The 20,084-nt window shown below is 45.6% G+C and overlaps 2 long non-coding RNA genes and 1 pseudogene across 3 annotated transcripts; all 3 read left to right on the top strand.

The window, feature by feature from the left end:
- Positions 1 to 9,719: 9,719 nt before the first annotated feature.
- LOC125536652 lies at positions 9,720 to 14,966 on the top strand. Its single transcript, XR_007295113.1, has 3 exons — positions 9,720 to 10,631; positions 10,719 to 10,943; positions 14,612 to 14,966. It is a non-coding gene; the product is annotated as an uncharacterized LOC125536652 (long non-coding RNA).
- LOC125536651 lies at positions 10,950 to 15,450 on the top strand (annotated as a pseudogene).
- A 2,135-nt stretch (positions 15,451 to 17,585) lies between these two features.
- LOC125541369 lies at positions 17,586 to 19,262 on the top strand. Of its 2 annotated transcripts, none has more exons than XR_007297502.1 (2): positions 17,586 to 18,264; positions 18,374 to 19,262. It is a non-coding gene; the product is annotated as an uncharacterized LOC125541369 (long non-coding RNA). The 2 variants fall into 2 exon arrangements; XR_007297503.1 differs by having other exon boundaries at positions 18,378 to 19,262.
- The last annotated feature ends 822 nt before the right edge of the window (positions 19,263 to 20,084 follow it).

Raw genomic sequence — 20,084 nt, forward strand, 5'->3', positions numbered from 1 at the left:
ACGACTCCTTCAACCCCGTTCTCTTGAACGCTTCCGCATAGCGATCTACAAGGGTATGTAGATGCACTCTCCTTCCCCTCGTTGCTGGTTTCTCCATAGATAGATCTTGGTGACACGTAGGAAATTTTTTGAATTTCTGCTACGTTCCCCAACAGTATGGACCAAGTAATGGGAGCATCTCACGGGCGGCGGCCCTCACTTCAAGCTCGATGAACTTAGCTTAAACATGCTCTTGCACTGGCATGGTCGTGATATGTTTGTCATCTGGGCGATTGCCCGTGCTCGTGAGGTTGCTGTGATTTTTCACTGTAGGAATTGATAGCTTGACAGGTTATTTGGCTTAGCCTATGTTGTGTTGTTGCTTGTTTGTCTGATCCCTATCATGCTGATGTTTCATACCATGATAGATGTTTATGGTTGTAATATTATACCATTGATAGCTTTAGAAAAGGTGGTTGCTGATTGAGAAAGTTGAGAGACAACTTACGGACACTATAATAGTTAGGAATTTATTGTTGGGACAAAATTATGTCGTTGTTTATACACATGCATCAACTCTTCATGTAGCTCACTACTTATTCTATGATGAGAATAACAACTGTAGATAGAGTCATTCATCTTGCTTATTTTCTAGATGAATAACTTCATTATGGGTCGTGTCATCCGAGGCAAGTTGATACTACCTACTGTATGCAAATTCCAGATGCATTAGGAGGGGAGTGACGAAGCCGGAGGGGCCGAGGTGCCCTCATCATGGTTGCTTGATGGTGCATCATAGACCAGGCGAAGAATCTCCTGGTGGAGCTTGGCAGAACCGAGGCACTTGGAGGAGAAGACACCATGGAACCCTCGCCCGCTGCTGGTGGGCTTTGGTGAGGACGAGCGCTGGGAAAGGTTGTGCATGACGCCCAGATGTTGCGCCAAGGCCTTCCGCGCCCGCACCCGAGGTAGGTGCTTCACTAACAAGCTGCTACAAGTGTACAAGGCCTTCCGCGTTCAAGCTGAGAAGGCAAGAAGATTTTGTTATTAATAGGGACAAATAGGTGGCTAGCACATCCTTTTTTGTTGGCTGAAGCGTTGGAGTGCTAAAGTTACAGATAAAAATCCATCTTTGGTGCATTTGTTTTTAGATTATTGTTGTTGGAGATGAGCTACAGAGAGGGAGACACACACCCTTCTCTGTACAAAATCCATCTTTGGCGCACTTGGGGAAATTTTGTCCAAGGGCAATTCATAGATTGGAATTAAGATTTGGGGCTATTTTGTTTGACTTGCTTTGTATGGATGTTGCTATGCTTTGTGTATTGTTGTCATTATTGTATAGTGAGAAGATATAGTGAGACAGATGGAGAGAAATTGCTAGCTATTTTTTGTGAAATTGTTGTGTTCTGTTGGCCAAGATTATTCTTTGTTGGTTGCTACAGCAAATTGTTGTGAGGGAAATTGGGCATAATTATGAGCGCGCAACGCTTGAAGGTGTTCGGCGAAGCTTGTGCCACCGGGCAAAAGCTCGCCTTGCTCGACTAGCTGACACTGCCATCAACACATGAGGAGGACACAAAGTCTGGTGTTTCTTCTGTTGCAAAGCACAACATGTGTGCTATTCTCTCAAATAGATAGATGAAGGAATTGCATAGTTAGTTTCACGGCTAACTTTAATGGGTTGCTTTAACCAATTGAGATTTAAAAAAAGTAACGACACTCATCTTAATAACTTTAGCAACAGTACGTACATTAAATTGGACTATAGCCGGTTATCCCTCGCTCCGGTGTTAATCATTAGCGAACCACGGCCCGCAAGTCGAACAATGCATACATCCCCCCCCACACACACACAAAATAAGCATGCAATCATTAGACTTCTTGCAGAAAGAACAATTGTTCTTCATGTCAGGGAATTCGACCATATTTTTTTCTAAGAAACTATAGTGTTTGAATTACGAATGTCAGAGTGCAATAAGTTCTTATCCCGTTGCAAATTTTCCTTAGTTTCAAAAAAGGAGAAAAACTCTTCCCAACCAAATAACCAACTATCTGTAAAAACTCCCAAAATATACCCTAAAAAGACTATCCATAAAAAAACTTAACACAATAAATATAGTTGAAAAACGTTCATGCTATTTTTCAACAAAATATGTTTGCACTTTTTTAAAAAGCTTAAAAATTCCCCAAAAAATGTTCCATTTTAAGAAAAATGTTTCCACTTAAAAATGTATAACAAAACATTCTTTTCGAAAAAACATCTGATAGAAAAATGTTCTTTTTAGAGAAATATTCCAACTTCATAAAAACATTGACTATTCTGAAAAAAAGTGTTCCATTTTTATGCAAACGTTAAATTTTATTAAAAATAAGAAAAAATTCCATGTTTAACCTTATCATAGATGTTTATTAAAATTGGATATAAGAAATGGTGCACAATGGCAAATGAAAGCAGGTTGTGCCCTTTTTTTCCGCCCAGTGCAACGCACGGGCATTTGTACTAGTAATAATAAAGCATGAATTGAGTCCTTGGGTTCACCGTCACAATACACTTTCTTTCTGTGAATTTACGCTTTAAGTTTGAATTTAAATTTAAAACATATACGCGAGATGATACTAATTCGGGTCTGCGTCAATAGTTTCACCGATTGTTTCTTCTGTCCGTTGTTCGAGCCAGGCCAACCGAGCCCGCACGTGCGCTCTGGCCCAATAAATCTGGCCCACTTATTCCGTTTGAAGCAAAAGAAAAAAAACATGCTCGTGAGACGATTCGAACCCAAAACCTAGCGTCCAGTAGATAATGGTCCGGCCAACCGAGCTAGGGGTGTTATTTCTAGAAAACAGGTTGATTTTGTTATTAAATAGTCCCACCTCGCTCCCACAAATCGATTCTATCCAATTTATATACATCTTTAAATTCCTTGGATATCAAGAAGCCATCTCAGAGATTAAGACAGAAAGATAAGGAAGCAAATTGAGGCTAATTAATCTTCTATATACGTGTGATGACCTGCTAAACGAACATGGGGTGACAAGAGAAAAGAAATATGGAAGGAGATCGAGCTAACTTGTCCAAACTTCCGATAGGCCAGCCCAGAATTGCCCCTGGTAGCCACCGGCGGCTGACGAGTTGGACCAACACTCAGAGGAGCACTGGCCCGGGGGGGTTTAAAATAAGATGACCCTCGGGCTCCGGAAACCCAAGGGAAAAAGAGGCTAGGTGGCAAATGGTAAAACCAAGGTTGGGCATTGCTGGAAAAGCTTTAATCAAGGCGAACTATCAAGGGGTTCCCATTATAACCCAACCGCGTAAGGAACGCAAAATCCGGGAACATAACACCGATATGACGGAAATTAGGGCGGCAAGAGTGGAACAAAACACTAGGCGAGAGGCCGAGCCTTCCACCCTTTACCAAGTATATAGGTGCATTAAGATAACATGTCAATATAATGATATCCCAATAAGTAAATAATGTTCCAACAAGGAACGGTCTCCAATCTTCACCTGCAACTAGCAACGCTATAAGAGGGGCTGAGCAAAGCGGTAACATAGCCAATCAACGGTTTGCTAGGACATGGTGGGTTAGAGATTTAACATGGCAAATTGGGAGGCATGATAAGCAAGTGGTAGGCATCGTAGCATAGGCATAGCAAAAGAGCGAGCATCTAGCATAGCAAAGATAATAGTGATTTCGAGGGTATGATCATCTTGCCTGCAAAGTTGTCAGAGTTGACTGGATCCTCGAAAGCAAACTCAACGGGCTCCTCGTTAGCGAACTCGTCTCCCGGCTCTATCCAAACAAGGCAAACAAGCAACAAGGACACAATCAACCACGTGCAAACTCAAACAATATGATGCAAAGATGGTACCCTATGCGGGATGCAATATGTGATGCATATGCAAGATTTGACAAGGAATGAATGAACCTGGCCTCAACTTGGAAATCTAAGTGTGCCACTGGAAGATGAGATGAAATCCCTTGAAAACGATATAAAGAACGTCGGAATCGGAGTTACGGTTTGGAAATGGCAAGCAATTCAAATATGGCCACGTTCTGCGATTTACAGCAAGTAGCCATCTAAATGCAACAAGATGAACATGCTACAGCACTCAAATATGGCAACAAAATACATGGCAGGGATCCATTCATGATTTTTAACAAAAGTCTAGCACTGAGTTACGGCCAATTCATCCATTAACAGGTTCAAACAAGCATGGCAAAAATGCATTTGGTAAACAGATTTCAGACTTAGTAAAATTAACACTTGTCTGAAATTTCAGATCAGATAGCACACTTCGGAGCATGAAAACTATATGCTACAGGACCTGGACATAGCAAAGTAAAGCATGGCATGGGGCTACTCAAAGAGCTTAACAAAAGTCCCTTAGTGACCTTGAGCCAAAAGGGATCAGAAAATACATTTGTAAGCATGTGAACATGGCAAAAACATAATCAGATCACAGACTTAGAGAAAACTGGAGCATGCTGAAACAGATATCAAGTAGGCATGTTTACGAGCTCGATGCACTCACTACAGAGTAAGTCATGACAAACTAAGCATACACCCATCAAGAATACACAAAATACAAGCTAGACATGGCAAGAACAATAACATAGCATGCACGGATCAACTACACCATCCGGCCGCCGCCACCGCACCACTAGCTCGCCGCCGACCTCCGCCGCGCCCCGCCAACCTCGTCGCGCCGCCGTCTGCTTCCTTCGCCGTGCGCGCGCCTCCGACCCACGGCGCCGCCGCCGCCCTTGCTCCTCCGACGCCTAGCGCCGCCGCCCCGCGCTAGCTCGCCGCTGCTCCGGCCGCCGCTTGCCGGAGCGCTCCACCACCGTGCAGCCGACGTCGCCGACCCCATCCGGCCGTGCCCTCGACGCCGGCCTGGATCCGGTGAGCCCCCCCTTGTCTCCGGCCTTCTCCCTCAGCTCTGGCCGTCTCCTCGCGTTTTCCGGCGATCTTCCAGCGAGCTCACCCGACGAACTTCGAAGAACGTGCACAAACCCTAGATCTAGGCGAGGTCTATTTCTTCTAAGTCCCCGAGTTTTCCATGTTTCATATGCCCATCTTCATCATGTCGCAACTTTGCATCCGCAGGTTCGTTTTGGGCATATAGCATATTAAAATGTTCGTCTCAGAGAGCGCATCATTTCATCTCATTGCATCATTTTCATTTGAGCTCATCTTGATGCCCGAAATGCTGTTAGAAGAGTGCTATTTGAGATAGTTGCCAGATCTGCTGCTCCAATTAGATATTTGTCATTTTTGCCATGATTATTGTGTGCATGATATGCCCCCGAGCTCTACATGTGTTTTGTTATATGCTTTACCATCTATCCAGAGGTGCAACCCATGTATTTTTGTGATGTGTGTGGTGACTAGCACAAGCTTGCAAAGTGGTGCATTCGTTAATACTGATTTCAGGGACTTAGCATTTCCACTAAGTCCTTGATCTATTTATTTCAATATGCCATATGTTCATGTTGTTTCCTAGTGATCCATGCCTCTTTTGAGGATGATCAGTAAGGATGTTTTGTTAATCTTGTAGTGCTCTATCCATCCATGTCTTTGTTTGCAATTATGGAGCATCCTAGCTTGAGTCAATCGAGCTCTACTTTTACTATTTCGTGAATCTGGGCAGATTGTCTACTTGTTAGCAATTTTGCCGAGGATGTTGTAGTTGATCCGTGCATGCTATGTTATTGTTCTTGCCATGTCTAGCTTGTATAATGTGTATTCTTGATGGGTGTATGCTTAGTTTGTCATGACTTGCTCTGTAGTGAGTGCATCGAACTCGTAAACATGCCTACTCGCTAAGATATTTGCATGCTCCAGTTTTTCTCTAAGTCTGTAACCTGATTATGTTTTTGCCATGTTCATATGCTTGCACTTGTTTTCTCTGATCCCTTTTGGCTCAAGGTCACTAAGGGACTTTTGTTAAGCTCTTTGAGTAGCTCCCCGTCATGCATTGCTTTGCCATGTTAAGTTCCTGTAGCATATAGTTTTCATGCTCCAAAGTGTGCTACCTGATCTGAAATTCCAGACTAGTGTTAATTTCACTAAGTCTGAAATCTGTTTACCAATTGCTCTTTTGCCATGCTTGTTTGAACCTGTTAATGAATGAATTGGCCGTAGCTCAGTGTTCATCTTTTGTTAAGCATCATGAATGGATCCCTGCCATGTATTTTGTTGCCATATTTGGGTGCTGTAGCATGTTTAACTTGTTGCATTTAGATGGCTACTTGCTGTTTATCGCAGACCGGTGCCATACTTAAATTGGTTGCCTTTTCCAAACCGTAACTCCGATTCCGGTGATCTTTATATCGTTTTCAAGTGATTTCATCTCACCTTTCTAGTGGCATACTTGGATTTCCAAGTGGAGGCCAGGTTCATTCATTCCCTTGCAAACCATGCATATGCATCGCATACCGCATCCCGCATATCATACCATGTTCATGTGTTGGTTGTTTACTATGTTGTGTGCTTCTTTCCGGTGTTTGCTTCTTCGGGTTGGTTCCGGTAACGTCGCGTTTGTGAGGATCCGTTCGTCTACGTCCGTTTGTCTTCTTCATGGACTCGTTCTTCTTCCTTGCGGGATTTCAGGCAAGATGATCATACCCTCGAAATCACTTCTATCTTTGCTTGCTAGATGCTTGTTTTTTTGCTATGCCTATGCTGCGATACCTACCACTCGCTTATCATGCCTCCCATATTGTTGAACCAAGCCTCTAACCCACCTTGTCCTAGCAAACTATTGTTTGGCTATGTTACCGCTTTGCTCAGCCCCTCTTATAGCATTGTTAGTTGCAGGTGAAGATTGAAGTTTGTTCCTTGTGGGAACATGGAGATATTGTTCCTTGTTGGAACATGTTTACTTGTTGGGATATCACAATATATCTTATTTAATTAATGCATCTATATACTTGGTAAAGGGTGGAAGGCTCGGCCTTATGCCTGGTGTTTTGTTCCACTCTTGCCGCCCTAGTTTCCGTCATATCGGTGTTATGTTCCCGGATTTTGCGTTCCTCACGCGGTTGGGTTATAATGGGAACCCCTTGACAGTTCGCCTTGAATAAAACTCCTCCAGCGAGGCCCAACATTGGTTTTACCATTTGCCACCTAGCCTTTTTCCCCTTGGGTTAGGCCACCCCAAGGGTCATCTTTATTTTAACCCCCCGGGCCAGTGCTTGTCTAAGTGTTGGTCCAAACTAGAGCCCTTTCCAGCGCCACCTCGGGGAAACTCGAGGGCTGGTTTTAGTTGTACGGATTGCTTATCCGGTGTTGCCCTGAGAACGAGATATGTGCAGCTCCCATCAGGATGTCGGCGCATCGGGCGGTCTTGCTGGACTTGTTTTACCATTGTCGAGGATGTCTTGTAGAACCGGGATACCGAGTCTGATCAGAATGTCTCGGGAGGAGGTTTATTCCTTCGTTGACCGTGAGAGCTTGTCATGGGCTAAGTTGGGACACCCCCGCAGGAATTTGAACTTTCGAAAGCCGTGCCCGCGGTTATGGGCAGATGGGAATTTGTTAACGTCCGGTTATAGAAAACCTGAAGTTGACCTTAATTAAAATGCATCAACCGCGTGTGTAACCGTGATGGTCTCTTTCCGGCGGAGTCCGGAAAGTGAACACGGTGTTGGAGTTATGCTTGGCGTAGGTTGTTTTAGGATCACTTCTTAATCATACTTTTATCGACCGTGCTTTGCCTTCTCTTCTCGCTCTCATTTGCGTATGTTAGCCACCATATATGCTAGCCGCTTGCTGCAGCTCCACCTCATACCTTTACCTTACCCATAAGCTTAAATAGTCTTGATCGCGAGGGTGCGAGATTGCTGAGTCCCCGTGGCTCACAGATACTTCCAAAAACAGCTTGCAGGTGCCGATGAGTCCGTGCAGATGACGCAACCAAGCTCAGGAGGAGCTCGATGAAGATCTTGTTCTTTGTTTTGTTTCGTTCTGGTTGATCAGTAGTGGAGCCCAGTTGGGATCGATCGGGGACCTTTGTCGCACTTGGGGTTCTTCTTTTATTTTGGTTCCGTAGTCGGACCTTGATTGTATTTGGATGATGTAATGCTTTATTCATGTATTTGTGTGAAGTGGTGATTGTAAGCCAACTATGTATCTTTTTCCCTTATTGTATTATATGGGTTGTGTGAAGGTTACCTCACTTGCGATATTGCTTTCAATGCGGTTATGCCTCTAAGTCGTGCTTCGACACGTGGAAGATATAGCCGCATCGAGGGCGTTACAAGTTGGTATCACACATATATGTCCTTTAATACTACAGATGAGCAATTTGTCCCTTTCGCTCCGTGATTCTGGTGCATGGGGGAGGCATCATACAATCATTGGTTTTGTTGATAGATTAAACCCCAAACAGGTAGAATGTTTTAAACATAATGTTTTCTATTTAAATGTTGTTCCATACAATTAATCATTGAATTAATTTCAGAGAATACCCAAATTATTTTAAATAGTTTGATATTTTTTGTCATTATTTCACAAAATTGATAACCGAAAACAATCTGATCAAGTAGTTTGATATTTGCCGTCCTTATTCCAATTTTTTTGATACAATTGGATGCTAATATAATCATGGCCTGTGATCATTAATGAGTAAGGACATGTATAGGGATAGACGTGCTTTCTACTGATGCATAACTCCATGATAATGAAAACTAGACCAACATATCTCCTTTACCCAACATTTTTTGTCCGAAACTAATCATGATACTTTCTTCCTACGAAAAAATAGCATGTTATAACGATGTTATAGCGCCGTTATAGCGTATTCAGAAGAAAACGCTATATTTCAGCAAATTCAGCCGCTATGGCGCTATTCATGCAATTAGCACGCTACAAGGCGCTATAACGTTGTAGCATGTAGCGTTATAACGTTCAAATAATGAAAAATATCAGAAAAATAGGGAAGCGCAGGTTTACTTTCTGGTTATTGCACGGTAGATGTAGGCTCGATGCTCAGTGTTCAGAGTTAATATATGTTAAATAGATTGACTACAGTTTGACATTCAGTTTAAAATTTGTGCTTCCTATCTGGCAAGATTATGTCTCTCTATGATGGTGTCTTAAGCTACCGAAATACTTTATTTATGGATATATTTGGCATTTTTTGCAAACGCTATTTTGAAATATAGCACGCTATAACTTGTGTAGCATTTCGAGAAGGGCCTTGCTATATTTTGTAGCGCGCTATTTTTTTGTTGTTATTTAGAGACCTCATATTTATGAGACTAGCAAGGGATAGACATTCCGAAGAAGAAGAGATGAGGTGAGTTTCTGAAGTTCACCGTCCAATCCAAGTATCAAATGTGAGAATTACTATGCATAGGGACAAAGAATTAACTTGTTAACAAAAAAATTGTAAACTAGCTACTTTTTGTAAAATGGGGATGTGGACCGGAGAGGGGGCTTGAGAGATGCTTATTAGGCTAGAGGTGTATGACTTTTTTTCTCCCGTTGCAACGCACGAGCATGTTTGCTAGTAATAATAAAACACAGATTGACTTCGTGGGTTCATCGTCACAATACACTTTCTTCTTATGTCATAATACGCTTTTATATGATTTGTATAGACAAAATCATAATATAAACGAGGTGGTATTAATTTGGGTCCGTCCGGTTCACCGTCGCACCTTTTTGCAAAATAATCCTGCTGTTTTCACTATTCAACCCGCACTCCTCGTAAAAAGTCACACGAACTGGTACGTGCGAGAGAAAAGAAGAAGAAAAATGACCGTGCCTCGCGATCCCATCTCCAGTTTCTCCACCTCCACCCGCGGCCTTCCACCGTCGTCGCACCTCCTGCCACGCCCCGCCCCGCCTCAGCGTGCGCCGCCAGCCGCCGCCGCGCGCCTCTACCACCTACCTCGCCGCCCCGCCTACCCCTATCTCCGAATCGAGGTGGCTCAACGAGTGTGTGGGGCGGCAGGTGGTTCTCCCGTTCGATCCGATCAAGCGAAGTCTGCACAGGGCGGCGGCGGACGGGATGGACGTGCGGAACGACGGCGGCGTACGGATCCAGGAGAGCGGAGGCGGGAACTTGCAAGGCGTCGGGGTTCTCCGGGGCGGCACCATGGTTGTTCTCGCATGCTCCTGGAAGAAAACGAGGAAGGATGAGAGGGAGAAAAAACAAGGTAGAAGGAGAGAAACGAGGGGAGGTACGGCAGGGTGAGCATGGCAGAGGCCGAGAACCCAAGCTGCTCCCTCCAGCGCGCCCCCTCCATGGCTCGTCGTCGCCGAGTGGCCAGATCCAACTACAGGCGAGCCCTCCGGACAGCACCTCTCCTCCCTCTCGGTGAGCTCGCTGCCACTCTAGCGGTCTAGCCTACGTTCCCTCAATCCTAGAACGATCTGGTTCCAAAGGCTTCTGCTCAATAGTGTGATTTCAAATGCTTCTGCTGAAAAATAGTGTCAATCTTCAGCAGAATTAGCATTAGTTATACATGGTCTCTCATCCTGACTTCTCAAAAGCAGTTCAACAATGTCTATTGGGATGCCATCTGTCATGGCAAGTTTTTCATGAATCAATTCCTGCTTCTGTTTATTTATTTCTCTTCTTCAGTAGTTTCCACTCAAAGGAAGTGCTTAACTGGAGAAACCAGAGGATATAAATGGTTAGTAAAGTTAATCTCTTGCAATATTTAGCAGATAAGCGTTATTGTGCAAACACTAATATTGGTTTTCCTTCTCTTCAATTATAGTGCCAAACAAATAATGGTGCCTAACTGCACATACATATGTGTAGTTGTTGCCTCCAGATACTCTCCTACGGCACGATGCTCCTGCTTCCCTGCAGTTTGCCATGGAATTTAACATGTCTGTCTTTTTTGTTTGGAATCAGAGCAGATGTTGCAGAACGACATCAACCTCCTTAGCCCGCTGGCTGAGCTACACGAAGAAAGAGCAGGGATAAACACCATTTGTTGGTAATCTTTCTATTTGTCCTTAGTTATTTGTACTAGAAGAACGCCCGTGCGTTGCAACGGGTAACATTTCCGTAACTTTAAGAGTTTAATATTAATCATGTTAATATTACATTTAATATTCTCATACATATCAAGTGACATTAGCGACCTTTTTTACCATCAAATTCTCTCACACACACTCTTTCCGTCCCTCTTCTTCACTGTCTCTCCCCCTCTCCCTCTCTCTCTCTCTCTAACACACGCACATATCTATCTTATTGGGTATGAGACCATAATCCATCTATCTCACACACACACGCTAGTGCATAACAATATGGATTAGGTGTATTATATTTGCAACCACAACTAAGGGAATTAATTTCATGTAAATTGGCCAGTCACAGCTCCGTGACAAACAATGCATCTAAATTCTCAGCGTTATTTTTATGTAATATGCTCTCTCTCTCTCTCTCTCTCTCTGATATTATAGGACCAAAAACTTTTACCAATTACCATACTGTAGAACACCACACTCCTCACTGCATCGATGGGTGGTGGGTGGTGTCTCTCCTCTACCGCTGTGGACCTGTGCTGGCTTGAGTCCATGTCCGCCGTTGGTCGCTGCTCGCATTCGTCCCACCCATCGCCCAAGCCGGCGTTAGGAGCAAACTCAATAGCCTTGCCTACCGTCATGGCTCCATTCCACGAGATCGAATCAAGCATCATAGAGTTCGGGGAGGAGTAGCATTTCCACCGTCAGCTCCTCGCTGATGTATCAGCGTAGAGTGCGGGGAGGACACGGAACGTAAATACCTGGGGTTTAGCGCTGGTGGCGGGAACAACCGACACGGCCTCCTTGCGCCACTCCTTGCTGCCCGCCCTGCTTTGGGGATCCTAACGCCCTGCCCTAGGGTTCCGCGCTGGCGGCGGCGGTGGCGGCGTTTCCCTCAAGAAAAAAAGCACGTCTCATGTCCGGCTTGTGCAGGAATCCATCACCAAGTAGGATCAGTAGTTCCGTCCCGAATCGGTTATGTTGCAAGTCCTAGCTATAGCTATATATACGTATTACCCTGCACCCCTATAAACAGTACACCTAGAGACCAATAGAAAGATCAGCGGGCACGAGGCATGCCCGTGTGTATCAATTGCTTGCGCGTATCCGTGTTGCTTCTAGTAGATCGATAATACATCAACCGTGGTTAGCCAGCTACGTCCAATCTATTCGAGTGTTTTCGTCTGCGTACGTGTTTTTCTGGTATATACTTCAGAATTCAGTCAGTCGGGGGCGGGATGTCTAAGCAAAGAAGGCAGGGCGAGGAGGATGAGCCCAACTACTACCACGATCGCAGCGGCAACAAGGAGAAGAGCCTCTATCTGGTTCTAGACGACTGGCACAAGGGCTTCACCATCCGCAAGATCGATGTCGACAGTCCCGACCTTAGCGCCCCCCTGTCCTCCGGCTAGTGTCACCTGAGCGTGGCCGTGCCATGTAGTTCGCAGCCCTGGGCAGCAACATCATCGCCACGAGCAACATACACGCCGGAACCCTCTTCTACGACACTGACACCGCCGGACTGCCCGTCGGCCCTCCCGTTCGAGACGCACTGCTTTGTGGCTCCAGCACCTTCCTGACCTCCGGCGCCGGCGACGCGCTGTACGCGTTCGCCTTCCACTTCATGGAGCAGCCTGTGTCCTTTGAGGCGATGGCGAAGCCACCGACGACGGAAGACGACGACCTGCTGCCCACCTACTGGTCCTGGAAATGCATGCCGACGCCCTTCACCAAGGACGAGATGATCTTCTCCTACGCGCTGCACCCGGACGGGCGCACCATATTTGTGTCCTCGTGGAGCAGGGCGGTCTGCGGCACGTACTCCGTCGACACCAGGAGCTGCAAGTGGAGGCGCCATGGGGAGTGGATGCTGCCTTTCAGAGGCCGAGGCTACTTCGCCGCCGAGCTAGACGGATGGGTCGGGCTGCACGAGGACGGCTACGTCTGCCCCTGCCAGGTTGCCTCCCGCAGCGGCGGCACCATGCAGCAGCCGGAGTGGAAGATGGCCGACGAGCGTAGGATGTGGATCCCGTGGCATCAGCTGGAGTTTCGCCTGCGTCGGATGTGATGGCGCGGGTGGAGTACCGAGGAGTCGTCGGCGTCGGCGTCGGCCAGGGCCTGGGGCACAGAGGAGTCCTCCTAGTCAAGGAGATCGGAGAGAAGAAGATGATGGCGGCGCGAGGACACATGAGGGTAGACGTCGAGAGGATCGGCCGTCCAGGCTCGTGAGGACGGCAGCGGTGGGAGGATCGAGTTAATGGTACCGTGTACAAAAATCCCATCAAAACAAGTAAAATATACCAGCAATGCTTGATTGATTCTGATTTAATTTTTATAGGCATTTTCGGATTTGTAGGGCATGTGCCCACGATACTCGCACGCTATACCTTTTTTTGACGTGTATGATTCATGATAAGAAATGAAAATCACATCAATGTCAGGAAATATCCCATCAATGCTTGATTGATTGTGATTAATTCTTTTATATGGTAACTAATCCGATGGGTTTATGTGGGCGGTGAAGCGAAAAGGTATGTGGGAGGGGAGACGAAAAATAACCGGTCAGAAAAAAATGAATTAATTGTTGCCTTGTATGTTTGGTTTTGATATTTGAAGATTGATTACCATCCGTTAGTTGGGTTACCAAAGAAGAAATCAATCACCATATGTGAATTCATTGTGTTACCAAATAAACGTTGGGTTTGTCCGGCCAGTGGGAGGGGGGCGAATAAAAAACCGACGAAAAAAAACCGACAAAATTGGGAGGTGGGAGCAGGTACCAAATAAAACCATGGTAGGTGGGACGAAAATAAACCTTACGAGGCTACCAACTGCTTCATTAGGAGTAGAGATTGGTTGGTTCGATTTTTTTGCGTAGAGGGAACTACCTGGAAGGTGGGAGGGAGTACGAAAATAAACCGTCTCGGCTGAGCGGGAGGTGGGAGCAAGTACCAAAAAAATACCAAAAAAGACCGGGTGAGGTGGGACGAAAATAAAACCCGGAACGCGACCTACCAACTGAGACATTAGGAGTAGAGATTCTACACTAATATAGCAAGGCAAAGCCTAATCTTTACTCTGGGTCACTGATAGAAGTACTGGTGTATACTCATCGAAGGTACACAATGAACTTTTTGTTCTTCTTATTCTTATGGGAACTTTTTGTACTTTTTGTTGTGATATACGCCCATCTCGAATTTCATTTTAGGTCTACTTATTTTAGCTCTAGGTGTTGATAGTAAGAAACACTTGCAAATATATGTCTCTTGTGTATATAAATATATGCTCGCTCTACAATATAATGTAGATAATGATAACAATAATTTAATTTGCTATTTAGTGTACAATATTTGTATTCATAAGAGGAGATAGTTATACAATTCATTGCGGTTTTATATCTGAGTTAAGAAAAAAAAATAGTCTTCCTCTATAGAGGTATGTTACCTTGCTGAGGCTGCTCTGCTTTTGCTCTATTTGCTGCTCTTTTGTGCTATACTACTATTCCATGTATAGAGAGATCGGAGAAGAGAACAACAGCCTGTTACTACCGATTTTTCATGCTGCTACTCGCTTACTGTTACACATCTACATACAGAAGGCTGCTGCTTGCTGATTACAATCCATTCATGATATGTAGATATGTATGCTTCTGCTGGGTACATGTGAACAAAGAGACAAGGAATGGAAGCTGTAGCGGTAGTCGGACGGTGGCCACGCATTGGCAATCACTGTTTATATACGTGACTCCAGCCACCTATGGTGAGCAGACTTTGATCTTGATATGTTAGTCCAAGTGGATAAACATCATTAGGTGTTTAATGTGATGTGACTTCATTGGTTGGACGTCTATTAGGATATATGTAGTACACACATATGATTTTTTTCGAGTTGCCATGTGATGGAAATCAGTAGCTTGATTTGCTGTTCAACAAACATTTATGGTCTGTGTGTGTGCGCGCTTTTGCTGATTCTCATGAAAATGCTTGCTTTTAGGATGTGGTTCTTAGTTATGGGCATTTGGTATTTTGACATTGAGAACAAAAATTTATCCCAAGATCATATACCTTGAAATAAAAAGTTCTGGCTGTGACTAGGAGTAATCAGATTATTTGCAAATCATGCGCAGAAAATATGGATCGGCTATGGTAAAAGCCCTCGTGCCATATATATCATGTGGATACCTACATATCATTTTTTCCAGATGCTATTGGAAAAGTTGTTGCTTTCGAACCTTCCATGTTGAGAAACTAGAAATAGTATTTATGTGGTTTACCCTGCTCTAATGTTTATTTCCCAGTTTGTGAATGGCAAGAAGATGTTTATTCTCCATGGTGCAAGGACTAGCGCAGATTACCCCTTCATATCATTACCCATTTATTTTGTGGTCTGACAAACACTGCCAAAAATAAATATGGATTTGATTTGATTCGTATGATTTATATCAGATTGGTGCAATTTGATGAACTTGAATTTTTTTATGTTGGACATTATAATTTTTGTGTGAGGTTTGATCGCCCGTTTCTGGTACGTCCCCTCCTTGCTATCGCCTCTGGCTGGGCCATTCTGGCGCCCCAAGTGGGCCTACGCGGCACAGAAATTGGCCCAATTAATCCAGCCCACCTATCCCCAATTTGAGGCAAAAATACTTGCTGGTGACAAGACTCGAACTCTGAACCTAACGCCCAGCAAAAACAGCACGGCCAACGAAGCTAGCATGTGTTATTTGTAAAAATACAAATTGATACAGTAATAAATAGTCCCACCTCGGTTTTTACATCCAACTACTCAATTCATATACGTTTTTGAGTTTCCTAGGTGTCAGGAAGCCGTCTCGGAAATCATTACAGAAAAACAAGGAAGGAAAGAGAGGCTAATTAACTGGAAAGTGAGGCAACGAAATAAGGAAGGAATCCTGAGAGATATATTCTCTAATCTAAATTGAGAGGACATGAGGCCACGCCCTTGAAGAATAGGACGAGCTTGGCGCTGGGCTGGAGGCTGTCGTTGGAGGGATACCCAGGATCTTCCATCCCCAGCTGCGCCAGCTCCTTGTCGATATCTGTGGCGGCGTTCGCCAAACTCTCCGTCCAGTGCATCACAGTCTTCCTGAAGGTGTTCTGGGCGGTGGCAGCGCTCTCCAGCAGCGCCTTGTCGGCCTTGATTTCCTCCTTCAAGGCCGCCTCCCGCTTCTTGGCGCTGTCCAGAGTTTTGGTCAAAGTGGTTAGTTTCAACTCAAGATCCAAGTTGGAGACCTTGGCGGCGCTGAGCTCCTTGCCCTTCTCGGAGAGATCGGCCTCCAGCCGCGCCACCTTCGTCTTCAACTCCTCCTTGGCGGCCTCAGCGGCGGCGGCAGCGTCCTCCGCTTGCTTGAGGGCTCCGCCAAGATTCTCCTCACGCGAGGCAAGCTCCTCCTCGTGGGCGTCGAGATTGACCTTCCGCTGCGCCAGCTCGCCCTCTTCCGCGGCTACCTTCACAGCGGCAAGTCGCTGGCGCTCTTCGGCTTCAGCCTTCTCGAGGAGAAAGACCTTCCACGCTTCAGCGAGCTGCTCCCGCTCCTCCGCCAGGGATCGGAGGGCTTCCCGGTGGAAACCCCCACGACCTCTCCCACGACGCCGCATTCAACGCGTGCCGTTCGGGGAGGGCGCGGTGGATACGGAGTGAGATACGGCGTAACCTAGGCCGCGCGTGCCCGTGCACTGTTTTGGGCCTGGCCCAACAGCGCTCGGCAACGTGTCTGGCCCAGGCCCGGGGGCTCCTGTCGGTGTACTAGAGTAGGGGTACCCTAGTATCCCGAACTTGTGCAGGGGCGGTCGCAGCATCCCGCGGCAAGGCTTGCTGGGTGACCGCCAAGATCCTCCGTGGTTCCTTTGAAGCCATTCAAGAGCAAAGTACTCAAACCAAGGCCCCGGCAAGAGGAGCTTGCCGGGAAGGCCAACCAAGGCATACCAAGAAAACTTGCCGCGACGCGCCACGCGTCCCGGCAAGGCCCGGTGAGCGACAAGCTCCCGAACACGACAAAACGACGACCGCGGCAAGGAGCTTGCCGTGGGAAACCCCCACTTCGTGCCCGCGCTCCAGCACACCCACCAACGTGTCGCTCTAGGACCCTCCCAAGCACACGTGGCAGGAGGCCGTGCAGCTAGGGGTGCGCGGTGGCAAGCAGGCGCTGACAAGATAACCATCGTGGCAAACGGTGGCGTCCCTAGCGGTCCCTTTCGGTACTGTTTAGGCGACACAGACGGGCAATTAATGCCCTTGTCCCCTGCCGCCAGGGTTAGGTATGATACACTGTAACAGGTAGCTGTGCCTACCACAGCACCTTTCCATTTTTGCCCTTTACCTCCGTTGCCACCTGTCGGTAACTCCTTGAGCATATAAAAGGAGGCCCGTGTGCAACGTAGAGGGGGGGTTAGCCAGTTCGTACACTCACGCTCGGTCCTGCTAGCCGCTGGTGTGTACTGTAGCACTCCGCGCTCCCGAGCTAGAAATCAATACAAAACCACAAAGCAGGAGTAGGATTTTACGCATCCGTGCGGCCCGAACCTGGGTAAATCGCTCGCGTGCTTCGCCTCGATCTGCTCTTTGCGCGACCTCCGCCCCCGCCGAACCGAAAGGGACCCGGTCCGCCGGTCCCATAGGTGCCCGTGGATCAGCACCCCGGCAATTAAACAGAAGTATGGATCTAGGAAATTCATGACTAGCTATTGGTCTTCCTATCAGCAGTAGAGAGATGCCTGGTCAGCAGATATATGTGTCTGAAACCTTTGCATGGTGTACATGCTATACTATGTAATAAATAAAAGGTAGTTTAATTTTTTATTATGCCGCTAAGATACCCAATCAGACTGATTATACATACACCCAAAACAATATATTATAGTCTGAACTATGAAACTATACTCAAGAGGAAAGGTTATACATCAATCCTTTCTGCAGATTTCTTATCAGCTCATTCTGTCCTGTATGATTATTTTATGCCAAGCAAATTGCTAGATATATTCATACTCTCCGTTTAACCATAACATCAAGAACACCCAAAAATTAGCAATCCTAACAGGTCTGCCGCTTGCGGGCAGAAAGTAACTATCAAGGAAGAAGAGTTAGATGCTAGCGACATACCTGTCGAAGATATTGGCGGTAAGCATGTGTCGTACAGGTTATTTAAGCTTTCCCTTAAGCCATTCTTAGCCAACCCCGTGCAGTCCATGCGCTATGCATAAGAACCACAGATCGCTCAAGCAGCGTCGAAGCCTGCCTGTGACTGTTCCAAATGCATGCTTATCAATCCAGGTCCGACTTCTGTTCCACCAGTCTACTTCAAAATGTTAGACATCCAACAGTTACAGATGTTCACGCTGCTTACTTCCTACCTTACTGCTTCATTGTTTTATTACAAAAGCCAGCTCTGAGGCAAAAACTTGAACACAGAGCTTCACACAGCAATGTTTGCCTCAGCAACAACGCCGCAGGTAAATACATAGCCGGAAAAGAAAAGTTTTGTTTGCAATTGTTCATATACCTTAGTTTCCTATTCCTGACTCTCTTTGTTCAGAACCGGACCATCGATGGAAAAGGGTCCATTTAGCTGATGGGGAATACATTGTCCATGGGAAAAACCTGGCTTCCTTTATGTAACTTGTGTCGCTTTGGAAACATAATAAACACTATGAATTTCGTGGTGAGAACTACATAGATGAAAGATGAGCTGAGTGACCATTGTATATGGGGAAACAGTGTGACCCTATACACACGCCATGTATAAGATCAATGTAAATGAGCTGCATGACCTGCCTTCGTACCTTTCTTTGTACATCGTTAGTCCTTTTGGGCTATCATGCTACCATGACTCAAGTATAAACCATTATGTATAAAGATACTATCTAAGTATCCATTTACATGGTGTTTAAGTCCACTACAGATCCAACGTAGGTTTGATATTATCTTGCCTGGCCTCATGCAAATCTTTCTTGCATAACAGGATATACCTATTCAGTGATTTCGCTCCTCTTTATTGAACTTTTATTGTTTCTTGCTCAACTATATAGGTTATGATAAATATCGTCGCGTGGCTTATGGAAGGAGCTGCTGACAGGACTATCTTAACAACAAACTTGACGGAGTTCTTCACATAGCAAACATAGATGAAGGAACGATGTATGCCTTCACCTTTAGGCGCAAGGCAAAGCGCCTCCGCCTCTAACCATTCACTCCAAATGAGGACACCATCATAAACCTTCAGTGTCACCTATATACAGCTTGTGTACAGGACTTCATGTTTATAATACTCCTATGCTATCTCCACATTGGTTTGTCTTTCCTTATGGATTACCTCTTAGTATAGATATTATAGATCGTTCATTTGAACTACTATAAGTATCAGCGAAGATAGATAAGCCTATATTTCTCTCTTCCTTATGGTGCCCTGCAATAGTCACATAATGCACGGTTCTAACTGGCTTTTTGCGCCATGGGCGCAACGGGTCATCTAGTATATATAAATGATGGTTTCTCAGCTGCGTCGAGGACGTTCACATTGAGCTTTTTTCCTTTCTTGTTTGTTGTCAAATAATTGAGCCCCTCGTTGTGATTTTTTCGGAACTATGGAGTACGATCTTTCTTAGGTAATGTAGTCTTGGTTCTTATTTTCACGTATGCTTCATCGTCATAGTCATCTTCCCTCATTGGGTTGCTGTATTGGTCGTAGTCTTCCTCGTTGGCGACTCTATCCATTTCGACGATGCTCCTTTTGCCTCTCCTCGCGACAACACGGTTGGGATTGGTAGGGTCGGTTATGAAGAAGCATTGTGTCACGTGCTTAGCGTGAACCCATGGCTCAGTTTCGGTGATGATGTTAACGTTCATGGTAGTGCTCTTCGCGTCAGGTATAGACATGGTAGTGAAATACTTGTTTTCTCTTACGATGTCCTTACCCCATATGACACAGAACATCGTCGCATCGTGCATTCCAGCGTAGTCAAGCTCCCAGATCTCTTCGACCCTTCCGTGGAATCTTTCAGTTGTGCCGTTGGCGTCGGTCACGCATTCAATCATCACCCCTGAGTTCTAGTAATCAATGTCCATGTCTTTGGTCTCCGTGTAGAACGTGTACC

Source organism: Triticum urartu, chromosome 2, assembly GCF_003073215.2.
Source record: "Triticum urartu cultivar G1812 chromosome 2, Tu2.1, whole genome shotgun sequence".
NCBI classification, from domain to species: Eukaryota; Viridiplantae; Streptophyta; class Magnoliopsida; order Poales; family Poaceae; genus Triticum; species Triticum urartu.